The following is a 27832-nucleotide window of genomic DNA, read 5'->3' as shown; positions in this document are numbered from 1 at the left end:
CAGATATCCATACATTGTTCCATACATTTGCTGTTTCCAATAACACGTGTTGCTCTCTGATAACGAGTTGCTGCTTTCGGGAGCAGGCTGTCTCTTTGTTACTGCAGTATCAGTGGGGAGGTACTGCACTGTTAATACTGATGCCTATATCCCATGTTATTTTGGGAAGTAATGTTTTAGGCAAATGCAAGTTATTTTATATTTTTTGTTTTCAATTCTATGTAACATCCAGTTATATTCATCATGAGCTGGGGATGCACAGCAGGAAAAGAAGGCATCAGAGAACAGTCAAATTAGGAAAAAACAGGAGAAAAAAGCAAGTGTACTCATTATTGTTCAGCCTAGAGATATTTAGGCATCATTTAAAAATAAATAAATGTGAAATTTAAGTTAAAAGTGTATATATAAGCAGAAAACATAAACCATTATCTCTGACATAAATACTAAATGTGACTAACTGGTGTTTTAAGCACAGGCCTTCTAGAATTTGTACTGAAATATATTTAAGATGGATGATATCCACGTGAGATAAAATGAAGTGCGCTTTCAGTAGGTGCAGCAACATGCTACACGGACTTTGAGCTGTAAATCTTTGCTGTCCATGCTGGTTCACTGATGTGTTTGTGTTCATCCACGTGTGCCACAAGCAGAGCAAAGGTGGTCAATCCATTTGTCCTGAAGACTCTTGTGAAAAGATCAAACATGTTCTGACTTTTTTACACCTGAGTTATGACTCTACTATAACTTAATATCAGGATTTGAACTAGGTGCCTGACTGCTTCTAGAAACCATGATTTGCTAGTACACTAATGACAGGAATTACTAAAAATATTTGCTGCCTTATTGACCACTTAGAGTACTTAATATTTCTAAGCAAGCTCATGCTTTTGAGGAGTTTTGTCCAGAAAAACATTTCAAAAAGCAATTCAAAAGAACAGTGTGGAAATTTTCAAGTCAGACTATGATTTATAATATTATTTTTCTAAGTAGCAACCACAGAAATAATCATGCTGCTGGAGCCAACAACAGTATTTTGAAATGGTAGGATCTAATGTATGAGGTTATTGCATATGAATGGAGAGATATGTTATTGCAATGATATATTTTATTACTTGCTTCTGTTTTTATTAAGGATAATGAAAACCTTCTGTTTGGCCCTGTGAACAAAACTAATGTGACCTTTCATGTGACCCACCTGTTGTGCTTTCACAATTGATAATAGTTACCTCATGTTACGGTGATCTGGAAAATAGCAGCGTGCCAGCACCACAGAAAACAACATTTGTGTTTCTGTACTTTGAATTTGTATTTTCCTCAGAACTGAAATGAAGAAAAACATAGGTTATCTAAGAAACTGCTTTAAAGGCAAAATATTATTGTAAGAGCACTGTCCGTGTTACTAGCAGATATGTTTTCAAAGGCATTCAGCTGCTGAATTATAGCTGTAAATCTGCAGAATTAGCTTAAAATCTGTGATTTTTAATAGTATCAAAGATCGTGGGAAAGTCCAATTAGCTCTTTTCAAAGTTACGAGAGTACATAAATTTAAAAAGTCAGTATATATAGATGCAATTTTCCCACTTTTTAATTTTAAAAATTACATTTTTTTCCTGGTTTATGTAGTACATAGTATTTATTTATTTTGAGTGGAAAACCTTAAAGGGCTGATTTATTCTAGACATGATAAATGCATCAGGGTTTCATTGGGATGACTTCTAGGTAATGGGATAAGGATTTGCAGGATCAGGACCTGAAAAAAAAAAAAAAAAAAAAGAGGTTTTCACATGTGGGTTTGAAGTACGTGTGCTACTGCTGAATTTGCTCGACAGACCAGAAAGGCTCTTTCCCTTTGGAGCCCTTATGGTTTATCTGGTCAATGACTTGCAAGCTAAGAAGGATTTACACATTGGATCAATGATCCATGAAATAAGGGGGATTTCCACAACGCCTGTCAGTGACAAGTTACAGTGTGGCCACACAGTATGCATTTTCAGAATTAATATGTATGTAGAAATATGGAACTGTATAAATGATTATTATGTGATTCTGCCTAATGGTCAGGGAAGGATGTAAATAATGTATTATGTGTATTAGTGGGAACTTGGTGATTCCTCTGTTTCTTTTGTTTGGATTAAGAAATGTGTGTGTACATTCTGTGGCAATATTCTTGTGGCTGTACATACACTGAGGAAAATTAGACCCAGTGAACACAGGAGGTGTCTCAGTGCTACCCCTCCCCTCAAGTCAATGATTTCTTTTTGTCTTCTTACCCAGTAAATGTCCCAGGTACTGAAGATCAGCAATTGACTGAAGTTACCTAAGGGGGTCAAATGTCTTCAAATGAAAGTATCCTCTTAGCAGCACCTTTGTGTTGCACCACAAGCCTGTCAGTCTGAGTCCCTCCTGATGGTATATGCTAAATTATGACATAGGGAGAGAAGTATCTTACTAAGTAGGCAGGGCTTGATCAAAAGCCCCTTTGAAGTCAATAGAAAGATTGCTATTGACTTAAACAGGCTTTGGAACAAGTCCTTGATTATGAGGGCACGTAATAAGCTTCTTATTGCCTAATTATGCACAATGGTAACTTTAGACCTGTGACCCTTATGGAGATTGGACTCCTTGTCTTTCAAAATATCCACATCCCAAAGTGGTCCACTAGCAAGAACAACACCCCAGGTCCTTTTCCTCAGTTCTTTCTCTTCTCTTAAGGATCTGACCCTAAGGTGCAGCTCAGCTCTCCTGCTCTGAGTCTGCCAGCAGGCTCATATCTGGCATTGCCCATTATCCTGTTGCAATGAAAACAGCGGGCACCACGCTGTACTTTACACCTCAGGTTTTGTCCATAAACCTGGCAAAGTTCTTGGGACCAGCAGCAGACTTAGCATAGCCATGCAGAAACCATGTGTGTTTGGATCTGATGTCTGTCAGTGTGCCTCCAATAGCAGGAACAGTTTGGTTCAGTGAGACTTTTTCATGACAGAGGAGGCTAAAAGTGCAAATGGTGCAGTCTGGACTTGCATTGGCTTTTGTAAAGAGTCTCTATGGAAACATCCTCCAGGGAGGTGAAATGAGTCTTTCTTGGCCTTCTTCTTCTTTAGTCCATTTGTTGACTTCTTGGTGTGTACAAGAAGCCACCAGGAGGTACATTGCTATGGAAGACAAATGTCCTTAAGCAAGACAAATGATTCTTGCAGTGGGCAGTTGACAACCAGAGCTTTACTACAGCTCACCTTGAGCAATGTGTAAAAGATCACTGAGTCCTCCTTGGAAATCACAGTACTAGCAGCAGGATGATCATGTTATATAGGTTGAAAAGACAGATTATAGGATGCTCACACAGCTTTTAAATCACTTGGATTTCAGTATTTCTGGTTATTCTTTTGAGATTTCTCTTATAAAAACATTTGCTGTTGAGATAATTAAAGTCATGAAGTGGCAAGCATATCATATACTACAAGAAAGCCCACAAATATGTAGTAGGATGTCTTGCACCTGTGTTTCAGTAATGCTGTAGTTTTGTGATTTCATATTAGAATTTTCCATGTCTGCTGGCAGTACTGTTCTTAATCACACTGTTAAATAAGTATGAGTGTAGAGACAGCCTGGAAGAGAGGAATACATGAAACAATTCTTTCCACAAGTTTTTTGGGTATCTATTTGGTTATGTTCTGTCTGTGAGGTTTGAGGTTAGGATCAGAATAAACAGAAGATGCCATATATTTTGTTTTTAACATCTTTCTTTGCTTTTTGTCACTACTTGTCATATCAAAGTCTGACTTAGGTTCTGAATTGCATAAATTCCAAGCAATCTGTAGCAGGACTTACGTCTTAGATTGTTAACAAATGAGCCATTTTCATTCTGCCCTGTGTCTGGTTACTTAAGGTCAAGACACCCCAAAAGGCCTCATTTTTACATGGTGAATGGACAGGGTTTTCTGACACTGGTATCTGGAAGGTATCTTTGTACCACTGGTGGGATTTTTGAATGCTAAAAAGACCTATATGTTTAATTTTTCTTTGATATGCTCACTACAATTTGAAGATAATTCAAGAAAAGAGTACAGATTGGCATTTTTATTTAGGACAGATAAGCAGGATTAGTTTTTCTGCTTTGAAAACACAATACTGTTATTTGATAAAAAAACAGCAGTGGTTTTTATATACGAGAAATATTTCTGTCAGCCATTCATCTAACACGTGTTATTCTCTTCCCAGATCTTTTCCCTGTTGTGTCCTTATTGCAATCATCAAAACCATTTGAAGAGTTTAATTTAGACTGAAATGATTCTCCATAGAATAAACAGAATATCTCACCTGTGAAGGATGATTACATTTTCTAAATTTGTTTAAAAAGGAAGGACCTTCATAATTCACAAGTGTTCTACTTGCAGTTTTTATGTGGCAATATTCACAAGTTCTACTTGCAAGAGAAGTCTTGCATACCTTAAGTCTGAAAATAAAGCATTTCTGTGACTACTATCAGAAATTGTATCTTTCATTTTATTGGCACTGAAAGAGTAAGCATCAGTATTTTGATTTCAGACGTCACCTGGCTTGATATAGTGGTCTTTTACTTTGAAAATACATTTATTTCCTGGTTATTTGAGCACTCGTGATGTGCTATGTAAATTAAGGAGGTTTCAGATATCTTTCAAATTAGGCATTAAAAGACAGTTGTGGTACAGCTTTAGGTAATGCTAGACAGAAGCAGAGGTGCCTTGTGAAAGTATTAACTTGGAGTTCTGGAGCATCTTCCACGTGTGAGTGACCCTCATCTGTTGCATAGCAGGGAGGTGACTGACTTGCTGTCTAAGCTTGGTTTGGTGAGCAATTCATTCAGGCACGAGTCACAGTTGAGTGCAATTTAGGATGGAAAGTCAAATTCTTCACCTGCACATAATTCCAACTTTTCCCAGCAGCAACGCTGGTACAGATTTGCTTTGCAAATAAGAGTAGGCTTGCCAGGAGCTGTACAAATGCATTTCCATGGCATACCTGGCAAGAGCAGGATCAAAGGATGGAGTGTGGCATGTCTCAGTGTCTCTTGCAGCCTGTGCAGCAGCTCTATGGCTTTGCCTGCTACCAAAGCTGCAGGTCCTCAGCCGTGGCCTCTTGTCAGGGCTGTGGCCCCACCAGCCCTGTTACTCTGCCAGACCATCCCCAGCGTGCAGCATACACAAACAGCTAATCCATTTATGCAGCAGCATCTGGCTACTCCAGATTTCCACTAAGAACAGGGTCTTTCAATAAGATTTTGATCTCTCCAATTTGTTAAGTGCCCTTTGCTCTCTCCTCCATAATTAAATAGATATTTAGATACTGTATTCCCTATATCTGCATCTGTGAAAAGATATATAGATTTTATCTCTGCCTGAATGTGTGAATTTCCATTCATTTTTTAGAGGATGAAAACTTTTTGCTGTGGGCCTAAAGCAGGCCAAATATGCTATGATACGTTGTTATTTCTTAGGCTTATTACATAACCCAGTTTATTTTTAGTGTCAGTTATATGGGTTTTTTTTCTCCTTTTATCAGAAAATTTTACATTTTTCTCTTTTTGAAGGTCTGGTAAAGTTGCTTGAATTCATTTAATAGTGGTTGATTGTTCCTTATACCTATTATCTGGCTTTAAAGTTCAAGGAATTTGTTCAGGATATTTCCAGCAGTTCACAAGCTATGAAATGTCAACGTTTTCAATGTGAAAGCAGCTGCGTGTGCTTTTGTTTTGAGTTGAACTTGAGACTCTGTTGAACCAGTTTTTGGCACCATCTTTAGAAAAATCAGGGTCATCTCAAGATGGAGCCTTACAAAATTAGTAACTACTTTAAGAGCAGATTCATTTTAAGTACTCTTAAATAGCTGCTGCAGTTTGGTGAAGTTATGTATAATTTGATTTCAGCTTTCTATTCCTTGAAAGACTTGGATATCTTTTCCTTTTGCATATCCAGGATTCCCCATGTCCCCATTTTCTCTACATTGTCTTCCACTGTTTTACAGGAACAGACTTCTGTTCATCCTGTCATATTTGTTCTCTATTAGAAACAGTATCTGAAAGCCAAAGGGGAATTTTGTATGCAGCAGTCTGGTCAAAAGCGTATTGGTATGGCAGAATATCTGTTAATAAAAAGAAGGGGGGGGGGGGAAAGGAAAAGGACAATCCTCCTTTAGACACTCCCACACTTACCCCCAGATTTATAGATTCCTGTAGGATTTTAAAAATTGAAGAAAGGTAAACAGTTATGTTCTCCTTTTTCTCAAATATCTCTCAATTCGGGAGTATTCTGTGTGCATCTGGCTAGCTGTGAATGTAAATATATGTGTATAAACATGTTTTATAATTTGAAGTTATACTGTCTGTTAACTTAAATAATAGCCCCAAAAGCAGTTGGCCTGTCAGAGATGATATAGATCAGCTTTTATATCTGCTGTTCATCAAAAGAACCAATGAAAATTTCATTCTAACTGGCAGCCAAGTAGCAAGAAAAATAAAGGCTGCTGATGCCAGAATATGAGCAACACAATAATTTGCTAAGACTAATATGTCTGGCTGTAACCTGATCATATATGGATCAATTGATGATATTTTAAATTAATTTGTCATGTGACTGACTTGCAGTTCTAAATTCCAGGAAAATATCACCACTGAGTTCGGTGAAAAATAACATTGTTCAATACAGACGTTTTTCAGCCAGACAGTGATGAAAGTGCTTGCTAATAAGTACACAGGAAGTTGAGAAACACATATTAGAGTAGAATAAATATTTTTTTTACTTGCAAACTTCTGCATTTTTTTTCCTTGCAGTTTAGTGAAGGTGTTATTTTGTCCCACAAAATTTTGTATTCTAATTAATTATTAGGAGGAGCAAGGACAAGGAGGAATTTGCTTTCAGAATTAAACAGTGTGGAATAATTTTTGACCAGACCCTGAACAGAAATTGTTATTGTGGGTTCTACTGTTAAGGATTTTTTTCCTTGTCCTTCATTTCTTTTTTCCTCCTTCCCTGTTCCTTGCCATTAAATGGCAGGATTGTTTTAATTGTTTAAAGGAGAGGGGATTGTGGACTCTGCTGGAGTGTCAGCTTCTCTACCTAAGCCTTGCTGGCTTACTGAGCTTTTCCAGTTCACTGGTGCAAGTGCAAGCATCAAATGGTTCATATCCAGCTCTAATTCCAACTTACTTGGCAGTTATTTCTTGAATGGCCCAATTTTACATGTGATTAGTTTTTAATTCTTAGATCATGACATAAACTGTGTGTATTATATTACTATAAAAATCTGTTAATTCCTAGGAGATGATTAACTGGAAGTGCAAGTTCTGTTTTTCCTGGTACATCAGTGTGCAGCCACTGTGGCTTCTGTGGGGACTCCTGGTTTGCAGCTGAAGGCAGAATTCATCCCAAAGTGGAAAAAAAAAAAAAAGTGATGCAGATTTTTAGGATGTGACAAGAATAACATTACAAGATAGATAACTATAGCAAGGCATAACAAGAAAACTGTGTTTCTGTGAAAAGCAGACTGCAGTTATTTCTGGTCTGATCCTGGTTTCTGATTCACAGTTTTGAAGGCCAAAACATATAGAAATGAATATATTTGTGCATGGGAAGGACTTGGGAAATCTCTGCTGGTCTTGTTCCTATTTGGGTAGGCAAGAATAGGGCCAGATGAAATATCTTGCTCTGTTTATATCCACTAGCTTCTCAGTTGCATTAGAACATAATTGCAGGAAAAACCATGCACTGGGCTCATGATGAGCTCATCTGCTTAGCAAAAAATGTCCATTTTTTACAGCTGGAAACTCAGGCTCAATGTGTTCAAGGAAATTAGGTCTACTACTATCTCATGTCATTGCTTGTACAGAATTTGCATCAAAAATATGCCAGAATATGTCATTTTTATGAATGGTAAAGTGCTAGTTTTATTAGAATAGGTAAAGTAAGGACCTATTGTGTACATATATATATATATATATATGTGTGTGTGTATATATATATTTATAAATTTCAAAGTGAGATGAAGATACGAGGTTGTCTCTTTTTTAAAAGCAGACTCTATATCTAATTGCTGTGTATCGAAGCAAATGAGGCTCCACTTTCTGAGAAATAATAAAACAAGTAACACATTGGTGAGTCTGCTCTATTGGGTTTGGCCTTTTCTAGATGCTGTGAAATTTAAATCAAAATATTAATTCCACTGGCCTAAAAGCACCAGCATCTTTCCCTTGAAGTGTTTCTGATGTTGTAGCAGTTGCTCAGGATTCTGAGTTGAATGAATTCTCTCTTAATTGTTGTGCATTTTGATTGGATTGATCCTTTTGGGGTTGGTGTATTATAATCACCACATTGTGGTTGTTTCATGTCACTGTGATGAAATAGTTGGAATAACAGGGACATTCCATAATGCTTTTGTAAGGTGGCAGTAATCTGATTAGTCTTCCTGAAAGTAAATACTTCTGATCTTTTCACTTTCTGGTGGATACTTAAGAAAGTCATGCTGGCACTCAAAAAACACGGGCCTATGACTTGATGGCAATTTGCTACTTGTTACAATATTGTTGGCTCTGATAAAATTAAAGGGGAAAAAAAGCTGTGGGAAATAAATAAGTTGTATTTGTTTTTTTAAATCTCTGATGTTAGGAAATCTGCTCCGAGATCCTGTATAAAAATAAAGATGTAATGTGCAGTTTGTTTTTGCCAAGAGGGAGATATAGACTCTTTGGAGTGTCACCAATGAGGGTGACACTCTATGTAGTCAAGTGTTTATTTTCTTGCTCATACATTACATTTTGTCTGTCTGATGACTTGTCTAATAAGGATGAATGTGGTTGTGATGCCTCAGATTGCCTTGTGCACCCACAGATCTCTTCACCAAATTGACGGTTTCTAATTTGTCACTTACACTCTTGTGCAGATATATTTTTGTGTGATTACATATTTTATACTTTTATTTTTCATTTTGCTATTATAATTTCATGGAACGTGTTTCTTCAGAATGTTGTTTTGTTGAGGGATTATCCTCTTAATGTTACTTGCAGTAATAGCTTCTTTAATTTCAATCTGAATTTATTATGTAATTTTCTTACTACTTTTTTATAAATATTTGTTCAGTTCTCTGTGTGTACAATTATTCATTTTTTTATCATTTTACCTGTTAATTACCCACCTTTTATCTGTTATTTCTATTTCTTTATCTTCCCAATTTTTATGTGTGAATACTTTGATGGGTGCAAATCCATGTTCTGGTATGACCATTGGATTTGAAATCCTGTGTTTTCTAGTATATATATTTTTGTGGTTTCCATGCCATATGCAGTGCAACACTTATTTATTTCTCTGGAACTTGTAGTTGGCATTTGGGATGTATTTCTATGCTGCAATTTTTAAAAATGTATATTTGCTTGGTTTTTTTCATATGTTTTCACTAATTGGAGAGCAGTTGATCCATTTTGATACCAACCAGGTTAATAATTCATTTGTATGTTCAATAAACAAAAGTCTTTGAGAGAAGCATTTATTTCCACCAGGGATAATATATAAAGTAAATTCCTTAGAGTATATGTTAAAATAGGTTTGCATAATTTTGTGTTCTTGCTTATGGGGTGCTTGTAGGTGAGGGACATTAAATGTAGACCTAGTCTCAGAATTCCTAAGAGAAACTGAAATGTTTAGATTTGAGAATCACTTCAATATTTAGTTCTCTGCTTTTTGTTTTTTCATGCTATCGATGTTGTCTGGAGAAAGCTGAGAATAACATAATTACTGTGTAGAAATTTTCAACTTTTGATACACATTTTTCTGAGAGAGATGACTAAAACACGTGAATTAAAGGCAATGTGGAAAAGACTCTTATTAATGCTTTTGGAAGTACGTTCCATGTTATCATCATGTTTTCTTTTTTGTAGAAAATCTTGGAAACTAAGAGTCAAAAAACAAGTCTAGTATCATTCAAGATTTATCCATGTTCCCTAGTTCTCCCGTTGTTTTTCAGGCTTTCCTACATTTAGAGCTGTGCTCATACTATTGCAATTTGTGTAGACACTGAAAAAAAAATGTGGTAGGAGAGTCTAATGTGAAATATTCTTGGTAGCGTTCTTCAGAGTATCATTGTGAAGTGCCTTTGGCTCTTTTTACTTCTAATAATTTGATTTCTGGTGAATCATTAGTTTGATATCAGAGCCATGAATCTTAAAAAAATGTGATTTCCAAACTATAGGCGGCTCACTTTACCCCTAACAGCCTAGATAATTCTTTGAATAATCAGCACAGGGAGGAAACACAGAGAAATGAGTTTGGTAAGCGGTATCTTGTACATGGAGGTGAGGACATAGCCAGAAGGGAAGACATTCCTTCTTCCTACCCTGGTGGAACTTCCTAGGATAGAAGTCACATTCTGGTGTGTTGAAATATCCTTTTGAGGCCGTGCTTTGGCAAGATGCTGCCTTGTTGCTTATAAAATGACTAAAGTGTCTACCAAATGCAAGTGCCAAGTCAAAATATGTTCTGTATTTTGGTAATTGTGCAGAAAGAGCACCAGATGGTTCTGATGATGAAGCGCTTTGGGTGGGATCATCAAGTTTTAATGGATGGCAAACTCCAAAAGCTTAATTATCAACCTCTCTAGCAGCATCCTTTTTATTGGAGTGGACAAGTTATTTTCAGACAGAAAAGAAATAACTGCATATAGCTGAATAAAACCCACTTAGCTTCTCTGTAGGAGTATCTGAAGCTCAGAATACTTGGGCCTAATAGAGATGGTGCCAAGTTATGTTCCAAAGTGGAAAAACTATGTTATGAATAATACTGTTTTTGTATGAATAGTTTGATATTTTCCCAGCATGCTCAGTTTTCATGGTGTGCTGCTAATGTGTAACTCCCCTACGATATCAATACCCTACATTCTGGGTTCAGGTGTATAGCAGTGTTGTTTATTTTCCACATTTAGTCTGAAATGGCTCAAGAGTGGTCTGTTCTTTGAGAAAATTTTCCTATTGGAGGAATTTGGGCAGGCCACATTTAGAGCAAAGAAACTAAAAGATTAAATAGCAGATCACATAGCACACTTTTTAACTCCTGCAGTGTTGCTTGATTTCATAAAGTGAGCCCATTCAAGCTGGAAGTGTTGATTGATTTGTTTCTGCAGTGGTAAAATTTGGCTTTTAATTTTAATACCTTCCATTCAAGGCTGGTAACAGCATAGCAGTAACTTTTATGCTGTAATCACAGAGGGCTTTGTATGTATTTGAATGAAATGTTCTGCATGTGAATTAATTTTTTTTAATTTTTGCATTTGTATATGCTTTCTAAATTTTAGTGATGGTAGTATTTGCTTCTAATTTTTACACAGTTTTTTTGTCTGAAACTCTGCTTGCTATTGTCACTCAAATAATGGAAAGTTTCACCATTGGCTGCAGTGTGATTACAGGGTCAATTTGTTGAAATACATCTTGGATGAGGAATATTTGAACTAATGACACCAAGTACAGCCATCACTCACACCATGCAAGTACTTCTGTAGGATAGGACTGGATCTTTGAAATTCTGTAAAATTTCAATTCACCAGGATGTGAGAATCCTGCAACTTATCCTGCCACATACCAGCAAGTAAAACCAGAAGGGCCTAACTGGTTATGTTTTCAGACCATCTTATTTTGTCTGCAGGAATCAGGTTTTAAACATTGTTGGGACTTGCTACAGAGCACAGCTGCTTCTCCATGTAGGGAGAGATATCAAGAAGAGTATCATATATGATTGATGGGAGACTGTCTTGTTGGCATTGAGCCACCTTGCAATTTTTTTTATATAATTATCTGTTAATTTCTGTATGTGTACTTCAGCAACTTGTGATGAGTTCATCTCAGAATCAGTCAGCATGGTTGCATAGAGGATTCATCTGACTTTTGAGAGTAATATAATTTTTTTTGAACTTAAAACTTCTAAAATATTTTAATAGTATTTTTACTGAGTTTTGCAGCTCTGCGTGGCTTAAACTGGGATTCTGTTGTTTCTGATCTCTCTAAGTAGAATCTTATGCTCTGATTTTCAAGGAGATGACTTGTTATTTCACCAACTATAGGGCACCAGAATTAGAAGAAATGTGTGTTCCTAGATCTTCAAATTATGGCTTGAAAGTACCACAAACTTTATGTTGGCACTCTGTGCAGAGGAAAATGTCATCCAACTCTAATATTTTCAAATATTTATCTTGTAAGGTACTTTAAAATTTCTTTAGGAAGTGTTATATAGGTGCAAAATATATTCTTGTGGTGGTTTACAATAGTAAATTCTGACTTTGCAGTAGATTTCAAGGTAATTATATTTCAGTCAAGTTTTAGAAATTTTTAAGAGGTTCATTACCTCTTTAATATGAAAAAATAAAGGGCAACATCCCAGATCCATTAAAATATTTGTTGTTCTGTGACGAAACAAGTACAGGAGGGTTTTAGCCCTGTGTCCCCAAAATAGCCACACTTCCCTGTGAATTCAGAGGAATCCCCAGGGTTTCCTATATTTCTTTGAGGGAATCATATTTATTCACACTGAATAGTGTCTGCTGATATTTTGAAAATCCCTGTCCTCTGAGAACTGTAGGCTTCTCAGTGTCTCTGTGACAATTTACACAGCAATGAGAACAATGGGATCTTGGACATAATCGTGACCTGCAGCATCAACCTGATGCCCTTAGTTGGAAAGAAAGTGGATTAAGTTATTTGGAATCATGGAGTAGTCAGCAATAAAATAACTGAAAGTGTAAATGTGACCATTGGAACTTCAACTAGCACTTTACAGTTTCTTTAATGAAGAAAGAGGAGAATAAGGAAGAGGAGAATAAAGATTAAAAGTCAGAGAGGACTTCTAGGAACATGATCTTGGTTCCTGAAAGTGGAATTTCAACATTTGTTCTTTTCTTGATGTCCCAGAAATTTTTCTTATAAGTTTACTTTTACATAAGTAGTTAACTTTGCAGTGCATTCCTATGGGTTCAAATGCCAGAAAAAGAGGGCAGGGTCACCTGGAAAAAGGGAAATTTCTAGCTCAAGGAAGCAAAATGTGCTGAGTTGAAGTAAAATAGAGAATTATAAAATTTTACAATAATAATAAAGAATAAAAAAGAAGAAAACTTACATACTTTATGGCTGCCAGGGATTAGTTATAACTTGTGCTCTAAGGATGTTGCTCCAGTGTTCAATCTGGTGTTTGTTAAAAAGAAAACGGATAAAACACCACCCTCAAATTCTACAGCAGAACCTGCTTCAAATAGCACAAAACAGAAACACAGTTGAAGTACTTCCTATAGGAACTTTATTTTCAGAGAAATAGAAGTTATTCTCTGTATATTTATCTTTTCTTCCTTCCTTTCTTTTGTTTAGTTAAAGCAGTGATAAGATCTTTTAATGAGACATGTCAGGCTGACGAGTTAATTTGATGAAACTTTTAGGTTCACCAACTTCTTGACTGCGAATTTTTTTTAATTTTTTTTTTTTTTTTTTTTTTTTTTTAGGTAAGATCAGTATTCCACTTACATTTTTGAAATATCACATGCAAAACACCTAGTAACCACCCCTCTAGCCATCAGCTTTTCATTGCTGCCTGTCAGTATCTTGCTGAGGGCAGGTGCAGATAGCCTGGGGCTCAGAGATGTCAAGCAATGCTGGTAACTGCCTGGAGATATGGTTTGTGTGAGTATCTAAAGAGGTTATGACTATCTAAATAATTTTCAGCACATGAGAAATTCAACCCTTCCCCCTAAGCTTGTATTTAAATTTGTGGCTTGGGACATTCTAAAGTCCTAAAGCGCAGGGTAACTCTGACTCTGAGTTTACTAATATCCCTATAAACAATACAAAAAAACAGGCAATGAACAAAAAACTCATTTTTTTGTACTGATAGAAAATAGAGCTTTAGCATTTTAACCTCTTTGCCTTTAATACCCAGACCTGTGCTTAAAATAAATTAGAGTAAGAGATCATCATATAATTTTTTTGATGGGCAGTGTTACCTGCAAGAATTTCTATCTGTGGTGAACATAGTTCTGGTTTGAAAATATCTTGCAGAGGTGAATTTTGCATAAAAAGTAGGAAATCCAAATCTTTAGATGATAGGCAACAAGTATTTTCAAAATCTCAATTCAGATTTTGACAGAGATGTCATAGGTAAAAAATCAAGGAAACTAGGGCTACACCTCGTAAAGTCTCCAAAAGGTAAAATGTTACCAAACTGATAGTTTTACCATTGAAGGCAAATTTCTCTTTCAAGGTGTGCTCTTTCTTTAACACAATTTTTTCTTGCCTTTTTAACTAATGAAGTAGTCATCCTTTAGGAGACACTGAAAGGAGGCCAAAATGTTTTACTTTGAGGGCTTGATGAGATAATGTGAATTTTATTTTATTTTTTTTTTTTTTTCTGGTGTGATCTATTTGTCCAGCAGGTGAGAGCTAATTATCTTCAGGACTGGTAATTGTAGATAATCACAAATAGAAGGGTCCTTTGGGCAGAATACAAAGCAATATCCTTGCTGGGGCACTCTTGGGAACAGTTTTCCCACAGAGGGTGCACCTGTAAGGTGGGATCCTAACTGAATGGATCCTGGAAGAAAGAAATTTTATTGACTTATTTTTCTAAAGTGAAATGAAAATTAGAGCCCCTGGATTTCCTTTTCTCTGAGTATAGTGTCAGGATAAATTAATTTCAGAAATGGGAGCTGAGAGGGGAAGTTAGTGTACGACTAACTGGAAAAAAAAAAAAAGATTTTAGCTATAATTATTATGTTTCAGGGTTTCAGGGAAAGAAAACTCTGCGATATGTACTAAGGAGGTTTTGTCCCTCAGGGAATCCAGGGAAGTAGACCTGAAGGCAGACATTCTTAAGGCCTTCTAATTGATTTTTATGTCCTACTTAACTAGCTTTGAAAACTCTTAGCTTCAGTTACATGGGACTCTCCAACAGAGAACCCCAATATTTTGTTTGGATTAATATTAATTTCAGTGGGAGCTAATGGCAAAACTGTATTGTAATATTACAAAATAGATGTGTCAGAAAAATAGTTTGTGTGCAGCTGATTTATCTCCTTTTCCCTTTTCCTATTCTGTTTTTCTCCTTTTTAAAAAAGGAGAAATTGAAACCAGCAATTTCTTTTTTTGTTATTGTTGTTGTTTAAGTACACCACAGTCAGGGCAGGTTGAATCTCCAGTTGTCAGGGAACCATCAAGTCAACATGCTATATGGGATAATTATGCTGGAATTTTGAATATGGTGATGTCTTCCCACATACTAGTATTATTGCTTGTATCTCTAAAATATCTGCTCAACATTCCACCTATCTTCCTATTTTTAACTCTTGTAAAATGGTAAAACTGGGCTTTCAGAATTACCACTCCTTCTGCCTCTATCTATCTATCTATCTATCTATCTATCTATCTATCTATCTATCTATCTATCTATATCTATCTATCTATCTATCTATCTATCTATCTATCTATCTATCTATCTATCTATCTATCTATCTATCTATCTATAATATATCTTTGCTCAAGGGCTTGAGTTTCCTGTTACTATTCCAAGCCTTGTCTATGCATATGTAGGTGTTACACTATAAAAAAAAAATTGTACCAAGGAGTTTGCATCTGGTAAATGTAGCACAAGTACAGCTGAGTAGGTGGTTAAGTCAAAGTGCAGTGAAAGAACCTGATAAAGATACATCCTAAACTCTTTGTGTGGCCTGAGTGAGACAGCATCAGGCACTGAGGGATGTTAAGTGACTCAAAGCCTCCTAAGTTATCTAAGTTTCAACTCTGCATGTTCTCAAATCTACATAATTCTTGATGCTTTGTCGGGCAAGGAAAATAGAGTCATGGAATTTATTTTTATTTTTCTTTCCAGAAAGACCTTTTCTTTTTGCTCAGAAGAGGTCATCAGTTATATATAAAATATAAAAATATGTATAGGTAATAGATACAAAAAAAAGAAGGATAAATAGGGTTCTGTAAATATAGACAGTTGGTTTGCATCACAAATCAATGAAATTCCATTCTGTTGTGCAACCGAATTTCAGTTTAGTCCAATCTAGACCTCACGAAGCTAATTAAAGAGAAGTAACTGCATGGTAAATTAAAGTTTGAATAATATTTTGTACTCTTTATACTGTTGTTTTCAGTTATATGACTGAGCTGAAAGAGCATACCCTCTTTTAAACATAGTAAGCCAATTCTTCCAATTCTTCGGCAAAATTATTTTAAACATTGGACTGCATATGAAAGAGAAGGGAACCTGACACATTATGTATTCAAAAGATAAAGAGAGCCAAAAAGTACTGAAGATATTGTTAATTTTAGTACAATTTGGCAAGAGAAATTACATCCAAGTGGTAAGCTAACAGCTCCTGGTATGTGTATTGTTGCATAAAAAAAGTATTATATAATGAACAAAAATGTTATTATTTTGTGTTAAAGTTGCATCCAGAGAACCCTTGAGAGACTGGATTGCAGTTGTGCCAGGAGACCCTGCTGTGGTTGCAAATCCCTGTACACCCGTAAGGAAGGGATTAAAAAGCTGTCATTCCACATGGTGAGGGGATAGTTGAGGCCCAGGGAGAGAGAGAGAGAGAGAAGAGAAAAAAAGGGCCAAATTAATATTAATATTAATATAATGCAGGTCAATGCCAGTGCCACCCTTTCAGTCTTTGCCTGATTTCCGCAGGGATGTGACCCTGGGTGTCCCTTCCAAGCCACATCCTCTGCAGCCCATGGCTTCTCCAGGTGCAGGGAGTAACTCTGGAAGTGCAGTTTGGATCAGCTGTAGAGCTCTCACAGTACTTGTAGCATCTTCCAATAGCACCATCCTTCTAACAGAAAGGGTTTTCTTATGTTTTTAATCCTGCTCATACTTCTTGAGGCTTGTAATGCTGTAACTTCTCAGTCAGGGCTTAACTGACCTGCTGGTGCCTTCAGCACATGGATGTGCACAAGGAAACGCTACAGGAGCTGAAAGCTGCTGTGAAAGCCTCCTCTGTTCCCTTTCATGCAGCCCTATTGATCAGGAACACCCCAGCCTGTGGCTCTGAAAACGCCGCGCAGCTCGCCAGGAGTTCAGAGGTGTTTTTTGTGTCCCAGCACACCGTGTGAGTGGCAGTGGGCTGGTGCAGGAACTCCGGGGAAATTTGAGTCCCTTGATGTGGGAGGAGGCAGCCAGCAGCGTTTACCACCTTTCCCCAGGCAACAGAGGAGGCTTTTGCTGTCTGCAGCCGATGAGTTATAACTGGAGTTCCTCCTCTCCCTTCGGCCTTCCAAGCAGCGTGGTGTATGTCTTGTGGTTCTTATCTGCTCAAAAGTATGCACACGGAGCTTATCAGATCTGGAATGCTGGCACCCTGCCTTTTATATGAAGCAATAAATGCATATTTAGGTATTTCTTTCATCTGCATGGCGAATTAGATGTTTTTGGTGTTTTCAAGTATAATTTTAGTGGTAGATGAAATAATATATTTAAATTAGTTGTTGGAGATATGCAATACTTTTTCTCATGAAAATCCTTTTTAGGCTTCAGCTGATGCTACATTATGAAGTGATACTGCATGTATTTTGTATTCATGTCCTGTAATGATTGGATGCTTTACAGACCTGCAAGCAGACAGCAGAGAAGCCTTCCTGAATTGCCTGTTGAAGACATTTACACAATAACACAATTATTTGTTAAAGCAGAGACGATAAGGAGCTTTTATAGCCAGTTATATAATGTAACACTGCCAGGTAATGTGCCACTACTGAGTGACACCCTTTTGGGAAAGACAGGGAACCACTGTCTGTGGAGTTTGGCAAAAGTGGAGATGTTTATGGGGCTCCTTTTTTTAAGAGGTAGTTTATAGAGACACCATCGCTGTATGTGTTTGTTGACATGTTTTTTGTAGGCAGATGTGAGGTTGCTCTAAACTGGAAGTCGTGTAGTTTACGTAAGTGCTAACCAGAGCTAAACTGGATTAGAGTGGGTTTGTGGCCAGTCATCTCCAAGTGTGGGCAGAGTGAGCTCACATCTCCCTGCAAAGCTGTGGAGATGCAGCCTATTTTAGATACTTCTTCTGAGCCTTGCGTCTGTAATAATGACATCACAGCTTCTGGGGGGTAGAATTGTAAAGCACCACTGCTACAGAGGGAAGAAATACCAGCTTCTTTTTGTGTATTAGGAATTAGGAAGCACAAAGCAACTTCTGCTGAAGGTTGAGCAGAAAATCTGTAACAAAAGCAGCAACAGAGTACAGAGCTTTGGAGGGCAATTTTTACACTCTATGTGCTGTGGTGTGGCTCTTACCTCCCTGTGATGCAATGTGTGTTTTAAAATGACCGCTTGTGGAACAGGTGGTGTGCTCTGATTCCTTTGCTGGATCACTTGACTGCAATCTCTGTTAGGGGGTACAAAAATCCAAATGAAGATCACTGCAGAGGGACAATTTTAAAATGAAAAGTGATAGGAAAACAATGTTTCTTTGGTAGGGTTTTTTGCTTGCTTATTAGTTTGGTGGGGTTTTTTTGGTTTTTTTTTTTTTTGCTTTTGTTTTTTTTTTTTTTGGCTCTGCAAAGAATGAAGAAGAGTAAAGGTAATGATTTCAAGAAAGAAGCCAGCAAAGGCAATAAATACAATCCTTGAGTGTCTGAACTTGAGTGAAACAAAGGGAAGCTGGCAGGAATATGCTGGTAGTGGTTAATTACTGTGTTTACTTTCCTGTTTCAAAATGATCACGTATGGAGAATATTCTGTGTGTAAGTAAAACATTTGTCATTGGACCATCTTGAAAAAGTATCCTTTACCTGAATGAAGATTTTTTAGAAATCCAGTTCAAAGGTTTCCATTGCAATCAGCCTACTACCTCCTTCATTTTTGTGATTGTGTCTAGACACACATCATTAATGATACTTTAATTGTGAAATATTGCACATTTAAGGGTGTGAAATTGCTATGTGATTCAGGTCCTAAATATGTAGTTTATTTTCTGCATTATTCCTTTTTCTCATTTCACATTATGCTATAATTCTGAAAATAGTCTTTTAACAGTTTTTAAATGATGCATATTTTAGTCCCAGCAGCCCACAATGATAGGCCACATTCTTAAATGATATAACATGATGCCATGCTTTTTACTAAATGACTACTTCCATTTTTTGCTTCCAGGCTTCCTTCGTGCTCACTGGTGACTGTACACAGAAAATACAGGCTACCTATAGAGGCTCTATCTTAGAATAATTGGAATATTTTAATAGAGGATTTTAAAAAATTGGAACGTTTTTTTCTGATTTTCAAAACTGATGAATTTTTTTTTTTCTGAAGACTGAGACCTATGGGAATTATTAAGACCTGACTCAGTGAAGAGATAGCTATTTTATAACTGATATTTGGCTTTTTATGGAATTTTCTTTAGTTCATAACTCATAGGGTAAACAGGGTCCTACTGTCATATCATACATTTATGTCCAGTGTTGGTGTCAACATGTGCTTGCAAGGCAAGCCAAGGCTAAGCTATTTGAAAATTGAGTTATTTTGAAGCATTCTGTTAAATTGTTGGATGGCTGTGTATTATTCTTAGGTCAATGAGAAGTGGTGACCTTTACTAACTCTTTAGCAAAGGTGCCTGAAATCAGAGTGTAAGTTGCTCTTATAGCTATTTTTCTCCCCTTTCATAGTGGCATTAGGAGAGCAGGTCTTTAATAAGGATGGTTGCAATCTTCTAAACATGCAGAAACTGCAGGTATTCGGAATGTTTTGAAAGCATTTAAACTGAAAAATATCTGAGTGAAATTTCTGGTGGGATTTGTACCAATTAAAACTATAGAATGCTTTTAAGACAATTTTGTCCTTGTATATGTTTATGCAACAGATTTTCACCTGTGTGGTCACCTGGAGTTCAACTCAAGACTTCTTAAGTGAAAATGTAAATGGTTTGAGCTAATAGAATAATTTTTTAAGAATGTTGTGAGGTTAGTATTTGATGGGCAAAAAGTTTTATTTATTCTTTTCTTCTTTTCTATGTGGTTAAGAAAATTTGGTTTATTTTCAGTTTAAGAAAAAGTACTTTAGCATCTAAAAATAATAAAAGTGATGATGGTTATAGAATATAGGAATACAGGTGTAAGAGAAGAAAAAGTAGTTAGCAACCACTCAGTCTAATTTGGTCATATGTGTCTGTGTGTTAGCTATATTTTCTTTCTTTTGGGCAGGGAACTGTGCAAGGTGAAATGAATCTAGGCAGTAAGAAAAAGGTATTTTCTTCCATGCAAACTCTAGATACCTCATACCTGAAATGTCACTGTGTTTCTGGTAGATTAGCCTGTTTTCAGCATTTTCCTGGTACTCTGCTTGTGTTTGTAGAGCATGAGTATTACTGAACCCTTCCTGGACTGCACTATTTTATTAAATTTCCTAAGGGAAAGTGGTTGAAGGAAAAGTTGGTTTTGTACAGCCTGCTAAATGCAAAGACACCTGAGCTCTGATGAGTCCATTTTGAACAGACCAGGCTCTTCAGGGTTGGGCTTTTCCCCCACCCTGCCCAGCTCCATGATGGATAAGCCTGCGGCTGGTTCACCATTCTGAGGTGTTATCTGAGCAACAAGGCTTCACTGGCTACACTCAGCCCTGTTCTGCCTTCTCCCTTCCTTGCACTGTTGCTGTAGGAATTAAGGCTTCACATACCTATTGTTCTGCAGGGTTTTTTACCAAACTGAACTTTTTCCCTGGTGGATTACCAGAATGCCAAAGCTGAGTTTAAAATTTTGTATGTTTAACCTTTCCCCCAAATTGCTTGCCCAGAATAAAGGTTTGGTGCTTTGTTCCTAAGTTCTCAACATGAGGTGGTGTACATTAAAGTGTATTTATATTTTCAGATTAATTAACTCTGACCTTATGAACCACTGTCCTTGTTTAATTGGTGGCTCCAAAGCACACTAATGGCATAAATCAGCTGATAATTAGATTCAGACTTGCTTTTAAAATATATAATAACAACACTGCATTGATAGAGCAAATGAGATTTGTTGACTCTCTGTTGGTATTACAGGAGAGAAGACACAATTAAATGTGTACTTTCAGGATGGGGGAGGGTTTGGCTGGAATGAATAATATGCACTTCAGGGTGGGTGTATGAAATAAGGAGGATATTCTGCATCAAGATAAGTTTGGTATTCTCTCCTTGTCTCTAGGCACTCTGCAGTACTGGCTGGTGCACTTTAGGATACAGAAATGTTGTGGGAAGGTGTTTCTTAAAGATTACTGGGGGCTAAGAAAAATGACAATTTCATCTTTAAATATAGTTACATGTTTTTAAACTGAGCTTACACCCACTGTTTTATGAACTGCAAATTAATCAGATAGCTCCCAGAGAACAAAAAGGTTTTGACCTAAACTAGTTGCCCAGGCTCCATTACTATTTTAAGTTTAATGTTACCCATATCCATCCTCACATTTTGGAAAGAAAACAAGGGCTGTGCAACAAAGTTTCTTTGTTTTGCTAAGAACTAAAAATGTGCTGTATGTAGACCAAACAATAAAAATAAACTACTGAACTACCTCCTAATGCATGGGGGTTCTGGAGAGAGGAAACCATGGATATTTAGAGGCATAAAGTGAGTCATTGTGCTAGTTAAAGAATTTTATAAGGCGAGCTCTGTGGGTTTGAGTTGCATCTGTTACCTTTCCAACTAGAACTGAGGGGTTTGCAGGAAAAAGAATGTTGGATTTAATCATGCCTTATAGTGACTGCATTGTACTTAGGCTAAGCTTCTAACTGGAATCTAGACTATAAGAGAACAAAATCATTAGTCTTTCTTCTTTGTATAAGTTTTGCCTTAGATGGGCTCCAATTAAATGACCTAAACAATAACCTTTCCCTAGGTAAGCTGCAAAATGCTGTTAACAAACTACTTAAATAAAAAAAAGTAATAAATATTCTGTAGCACTTGAGAACATAAAAAAAGAAAAATCTCCAAGCCAGAAACCCCCTCACAGCTATTTTCCTTATTAAAAGATAACCATGCTTGCATTTATGACAGTTCTTAGAAGCCATAATGGACTGGGTTGCTATGGTGTGAGATGCAGAACAATGAAATGATTGTTTCTCTTGGTATTGGCTTCCTGGAAACAAATTCTGTGTAAATTACTTGGCTGAAAGTGTGACAACAGTCTTGTGTTCTGTTTCATTCAGTTCATGGTTAAAAATTGTAACTATTTTATAACAATAAAAAAAGTAACATCAGTTCTGGGCTTTCATTTGTTTCAACTTTTTTTTCCTTTTCTATTTTCAGGTCAGTTTCATGAATTCAAAAGCAACTTACCAGTGATTTCTGGGAGCTGGGGCTGATTTTCTTGTGTATTTGTAAGTATTTATTCTTTTCCTTGTTATGTGCATCTTTCTAATCTTCTTTTGACATGGGGGATGGAAGCAATTTTGAAATGTCACTGTTGTATCACAGTTTTAGCGTGCCCATTTAGCAAGAATTTGACCTCACTACTTTTAAACTTTTGATAGGTTTTTTTTTTGCTATCAACTTATGCTTCTGCTATTCAGAGGATCTACAAATACTGAATTAACAGTAAATATTATTATTTCAAGTTTAATTTTTTTTTGTAATAATAACAATGATGAGAAAACAGCTTACACTAACACATCAATGCTGGCACTTGCTAACGACACCACTGCAATGTATTTTTGCAATGAAAATAATTTCTAGAAAAAGACTGGGGCTGTAACTCAAGACAGACAGGACTTATAGGGGAAATGCTGTGTGGTGTTATTGAGGAAACACTAGCATGACCAGCATCTGCTGAACTAGGAATACATTTTTATATCCCATGGAGAAATCTGGCCTTTATGGTTTCAGCAAAACCATGGTCATTGAGGTCACAGCTCAGGAAGATGTTTCAGAATATGCCCAAGTTCAAATACATCAAATGGGACTACACCTAAACAGAAATGCTTTGAGAAAGGGAAAGCCAGAGGAGAGGACTGGGAGGAAGATAGTTATTAATGAAAGAAATAGAAAGCTTTCAGGATTGCTGTTTTGGATGGTCTTCAGCTTTAGTCAAGTATAATAAGGAAAATCTAATGGGCCTTACACTTGACATGAAATAAATTATTGCAATACCCCACTTATGATGTAGTATAAATAAAACCAATCTATGCAGCTTGTTCTCTTAAGTCACAAATATAGTTTATGAATAAATATTTATTCAATCATTTGTGGAAAAAGATGTTCACAAAACTGCATTCATCAGGGAAAAAATATGGCTGGCTCTCGTCTCAATATGGAAATGTGTTCAATTTGTACTAACCCTTCCTCTTTACAAATGTTCATTTTCACATATGGTTTTGCTATTCTATTTGCACTTTCCTTCATTTACAGGTCAGCATTTTTTAAAATGAATATTCTCAGTCAGATATAAAGAAAATATTATCAAAGAAGATAAACAGTTTAAAACCACGTATTACCACTGAAAAATAGTTTTGAGAAGGCAATATAAAGTGATTACTGAATTGAGAGTGAGGAATTTATGTTCTTTCTGGCTTTGTTACTGCTTATTTTTTTAAAGCAGTTTCTTTTCTTCATTTTTGTTTTTTATAAGTGGAAATAGTAATATATTAATCTACACAAAAAGTAGCTCCTTATACCTCAATATAGAGCATACGTTCTAAGGAAAAGGAATATTTCCAAGGAATAAATTCAGTAGTAGTTTCTTGGCAAAATTGTTGTGTGCCAAGCTAATTGGGTGAGAAGCTGTAAGTATTGTTCAGTTCATGTAGTATTACAAACATAAAAAGTGCTTTAGTAACTATATTTTGGGCTACTGGTTTGAGTCCTGCTCTTCTCGGCTGACATCAACAGAGCTGCAGCAAACAAAAGTGACATTAAAATGTACTTTGAAAACCAACCTTGTGTTTAGGTCAATCCAGTAGGTATCTAAATTCCAGCAGAGGTTTGGGCTGTTCTGATCACACCACTGCCTGCAGCTGTTGCAGGTAAGGTTTTTAGCACAGCTGACACACCTGACACGTTGTGGCCATGAGAGCTGGGACGTGGTTCAGCAGCCTGAGCAACAAAGCTGAGGTGATGGCAGCATGAAAGGATGAGCCACAGCCTGGCCTGTCTCTGGTGTCCCCTGCAAGCCAGACCTCAATCACAGTGACATGAATATCTGGGGAAGCCAACACTGTGCTGACTGTTCTTCTCTGCTTAAATGACTCATTTTAGTGTTTAGCACTATATATCCAGAAACATATGCTAACCTTAAGTTCACATAAACTGAAAATAAAATGAAATGTAGGAGGTACAACTGATGGATTCAGCTCTGTGTTTCCTCACATACTGAGAAAAGCATTGAGGTACAGCTTCTACAGTAATACAGGCTTAGATCTTAAATCATCTCTGTTGTACCTCTCCAAACTTACAAATAATCTGTACATGAGTTAGGCAGATACAGATTCTTATTATGCTGTAACAGGGCTACATACAATGTCATAAATGACACTGATGGACAAACAGGACAGGTTGTGACCTGAGGTACCTTTCCATTTAGAGACTTGATTTCTGCAAACACTTATGCATGTGAGCTGGCCCTGGAAGCTGTTGTACTCAGGATCAGGGCCTGAGGCTGAACAAATAGCCCCTAAACAAAGGAGAAGGTGGGAGCCTCAGGGGTTGGCGTGGAAGACAAGAAGTTTGCTTGTATAAGGGTTTTGAGAATAAATTCTAAGCAGTATTTAAAAAATGCTAATGAGAAGTGTGTACCTTTTTCATGTTATGCTCTAATATTTGGGCATGTTTTCATGGTGTGTTTGTTTGATCTGTACTCCAAAGGGAAGGAGTGCAGATCAGTGCTGGGAAGATTGATCTTTGAAACTCTGCATATTTTTATATGGGAATACAGCAAGATCAGCTAAATGCTGCTATAGGTCTATACCAAAGCTATTTCAACCAGGGGCTATAATAACTTTTTCCTCAAATTTTTGAAAGTTTTGTCATAGATGCATTCTGCTGTAACATGTAATTACTTGGATCATCCAGTTCAGGCAACTTTGGGATTTTTTGGTCATATTTGGCTAGTTTTGTTCAGGGGAAAACAGGATTGATGATTCATACAAAAGTAAATTTCATGGAAAATGTGACATTTGTGCTTTTGTTTTATGCCCACAGAGTAATTGTCTTAACTAAAGGTTACCTTTTTTTCCAAGAATGTGGTTTTAACGTGGTTTAATTTATTTAATTGTTCTTCTCAAGTAGGTTTGTCCAGTAGCAAACTGCAATAGTTATTTAAAGATATAAATGGCAAAATAAATGTCATCTAATAACACAGCATTTAAACCCAATTTTGCTTGTACATCAGCAATTAGATGCATCTTGTTACTAGCAGTTCAGTTTCTGTATAAACATTTTATTGTGGCTACAGTGTGAAAACACTGACAGAGTGAGAAAAATAAAACCTGAAATGAGGGGTGTTAAAGCCCATGAAACTTCTGTGTCTTGAGCTCTGTAGTGAAAAACCTGTGTAGAAAGCATGGCAAAAATATATATAATTGTATTTCGGAATAAAATAAAGTTTATTTGAAAATGAACAAAAGGATTTTTATTTTTAGAAGTTTTCAGAACAGAACCAGAAACACTTAGGGAGCACACACATGTACACACATTATGGCACAATAAAACTGACATTGTGGGTAGGTAAATTTTATCTTTACAAACACTTACTCTAATCAGCATATTAACAGAAGCATGCTTTGTTTCAAACTCAATATTTGGTATTTTCCCCCAGTCTTATTTTTAAGGCAGCATTTATACCTTTTTTTGGTTTAGCTTGGACTACTGTTTCTGTTGGTTTAATTTGGACTATTGTTTCTGTTTACACCATGGAGCATCTGACCAAACAGATTTGTGCTTTGTATTTCTACCAGCTTATTTAAAAGGAGAAAATTACTTAATTGTGAATATTTGTATAACATAGTCCAAGAAAGCACACCTTTATTGGAGCAAGTGAAGATATATGTCTTTGGTACTATTACCTGGTGGGTTTAATTGATAACATGTGATGTTCTACTGAATTACAGATAATATATTTGGGAAATATATGCTTTCTACTTTCCACAAAGACAATATAATGAATCCAAGTCTCAAAAAAATTGATATTCATTTTTCTCTTCACAAGACAGGGTTGTTAATCAGCATTTTGGTCAAGGAGATGTTTGCCAGGTTGTTTCAAAGTTCCTATTAAGATAGCACAGTGATGCTTAACTTAGGATCTCTGCTGCAACATCCATATCCTTTTTGGCATCTGTGTGCTGCAGGTACCAGAGGCTTTATCCTCTTCTGCATCCTTTCCAACTGGCATTGTGAAATAATGTGGTTGAGCCATCATTTAACTAGACACTCAGCAATTTGAAGCTCTGTTTTCCTGGGTTTATTTCATAAATGGTGAATATAAAATAGATTTCTTGTGTAACCCTTTCTTGCTGTTTTTATGTAAGGGTTGCAACACACAAATTTTCTAGTAAGAAAAAAATTTCCAGTCTATAACATGTGGTGTAAATAAATAGAAAGAAGACACCTGCCTTGAAGAATTTTTTTGTCTGAGAATAATTTCCTAAATGTGCATATTTTAGATGTTCTTAAGAGACAGTAAGTTGAGTAGAAAGAAAATGGAAGTTGGAAAAGCATTTCTTTGTATTCAGCTAGAACCTAGTGCCCAAATTTTTGTCAGTGAGGATGTGATAGATGCATTGTTGCATCCATCTGGAGCTTTGTAGTTGTACCTGAAGAGAGGAAAGCATGGGAAAAGGACTCAAGGGCTGGACCACTCCTTTGCTGAGAACAGGACAGAGCTCAAATACCAAAAGTTCCGTTTGTTTTTCTGTATCTGAAGTTCTCTCTCCAGCCTGTGCTTCCAGCTGGGATGTCTGATGGACTCCCCAGTGTGATTTTATCCCAAGCTGTTTAGTTGTGGGAGGTCACCTAGGGACTTCTAGTTCTAATAGAAGGAAAGTCTGTTGCCTGATGCTGGCACAGAAACCTGCTCCTATCTGAGTTCCCCCTTACCTTCCGAGTGCAGCAGACATTATTTTGGCTGCTTCTCTGCTGACCATGCAGGCTGTTTCTTGGTAATAAGTAAACAAATAAATGGCTACTCAGAAGACTTGTATTGTGAAAGCATTGTGTTCATTTTAGACAGTTTTTCTTATAATAAACAAACAATGCACTTAAGCTTCTTTTGGGATTCTGATATTTAGCGTAGCACAGAAATCTCCTTCAGTTCTTTATGAAGAATGAAATGTATGGCACAGGAGAAAATAAACAAAATAACAGTTTTAATTCAGATAAACTCAAGGGGTTTCAGGCTATAAGACTCCTTAGCAGTTACTGGAACACGGACACCAGTTTGGGCAAGAGCACCATCCAACCAGCTCCTGACACATTGCACAGAGACAGGGGCCACACGTGTTGTCTTTGCTGACTTTCTGATGAAAGTGGGACCATTTAGTGAAGCTGCTGCTAGGAATGCTTTTTCTCTTTCAAAGGGCTCTCATGCTCTGGATGTAAGCGGGGCTTCCTCGCTCTGCTGCTGCTCCATATGTGTGCTGGATGAGATCCGTGCAATGCACTAGATCCATCTGCTGTCTAAAATCTCCCTTGCAAAAGTGCTAAGCAAGAAAATGCAAATCCTCAGCCAAACAATTCTATATGCTGTTGAAGCTGTGTGCAATGCTTGGGAGAGTGGAATAGGAAGTATTTCTGTTAAGAAGCCCAAATAAGAATGCGGAAGCAGACTACTTGCACAAGGCCATACCTGGACAGGTTTTCAGCAAGGGATTGGCA

At 36.7% G+C, this 27832-nt stretch overlaps 1 protein-coding gene across 18 annotated transcripts in view; it reads left to right on the top strand.

The window, feature by feature from the left end:
• SOX6 (SRY-box transcription factor 6) overlaps positions 1-27832 on the top strand; it is a 374330-nt gene that overhangs the window by 34918 nt on the left and 311580 nt on the right. For all 18 annotated transcript variants that reach the window (XM_072929673.1, XM_072929674.1, XM_072929672.1 and 15 more), the window contains one exon: positions 22277-22347. The gene's annotated coding sequence lies outside the window, so the exon portion shown is untranslated. The remainder of the gene's footprint in view (positions 1-22276; positions 22348-27832) is intronic.

This window comes from Taeniopygia guttata, chromosome 5 (assembly GCF_048771995.1).
Source record: "Taeniopygia guttata chromosome 5, bTaeGut7.mat, whole genome shotgun sequence".
NCBI classification, from domain to species: domain Eukaryota; kingdom Metazoa; phylum Chordata; class Aves; order Passeriformes; family Estrildidae; genus Taeniopygia; species Taeniopygia guttata.
The sequence above is the reverse complement of the archived record's forward strand: the minus strand, read 5'-3'. Positions and strand labels throughout refer to the sequence as shown.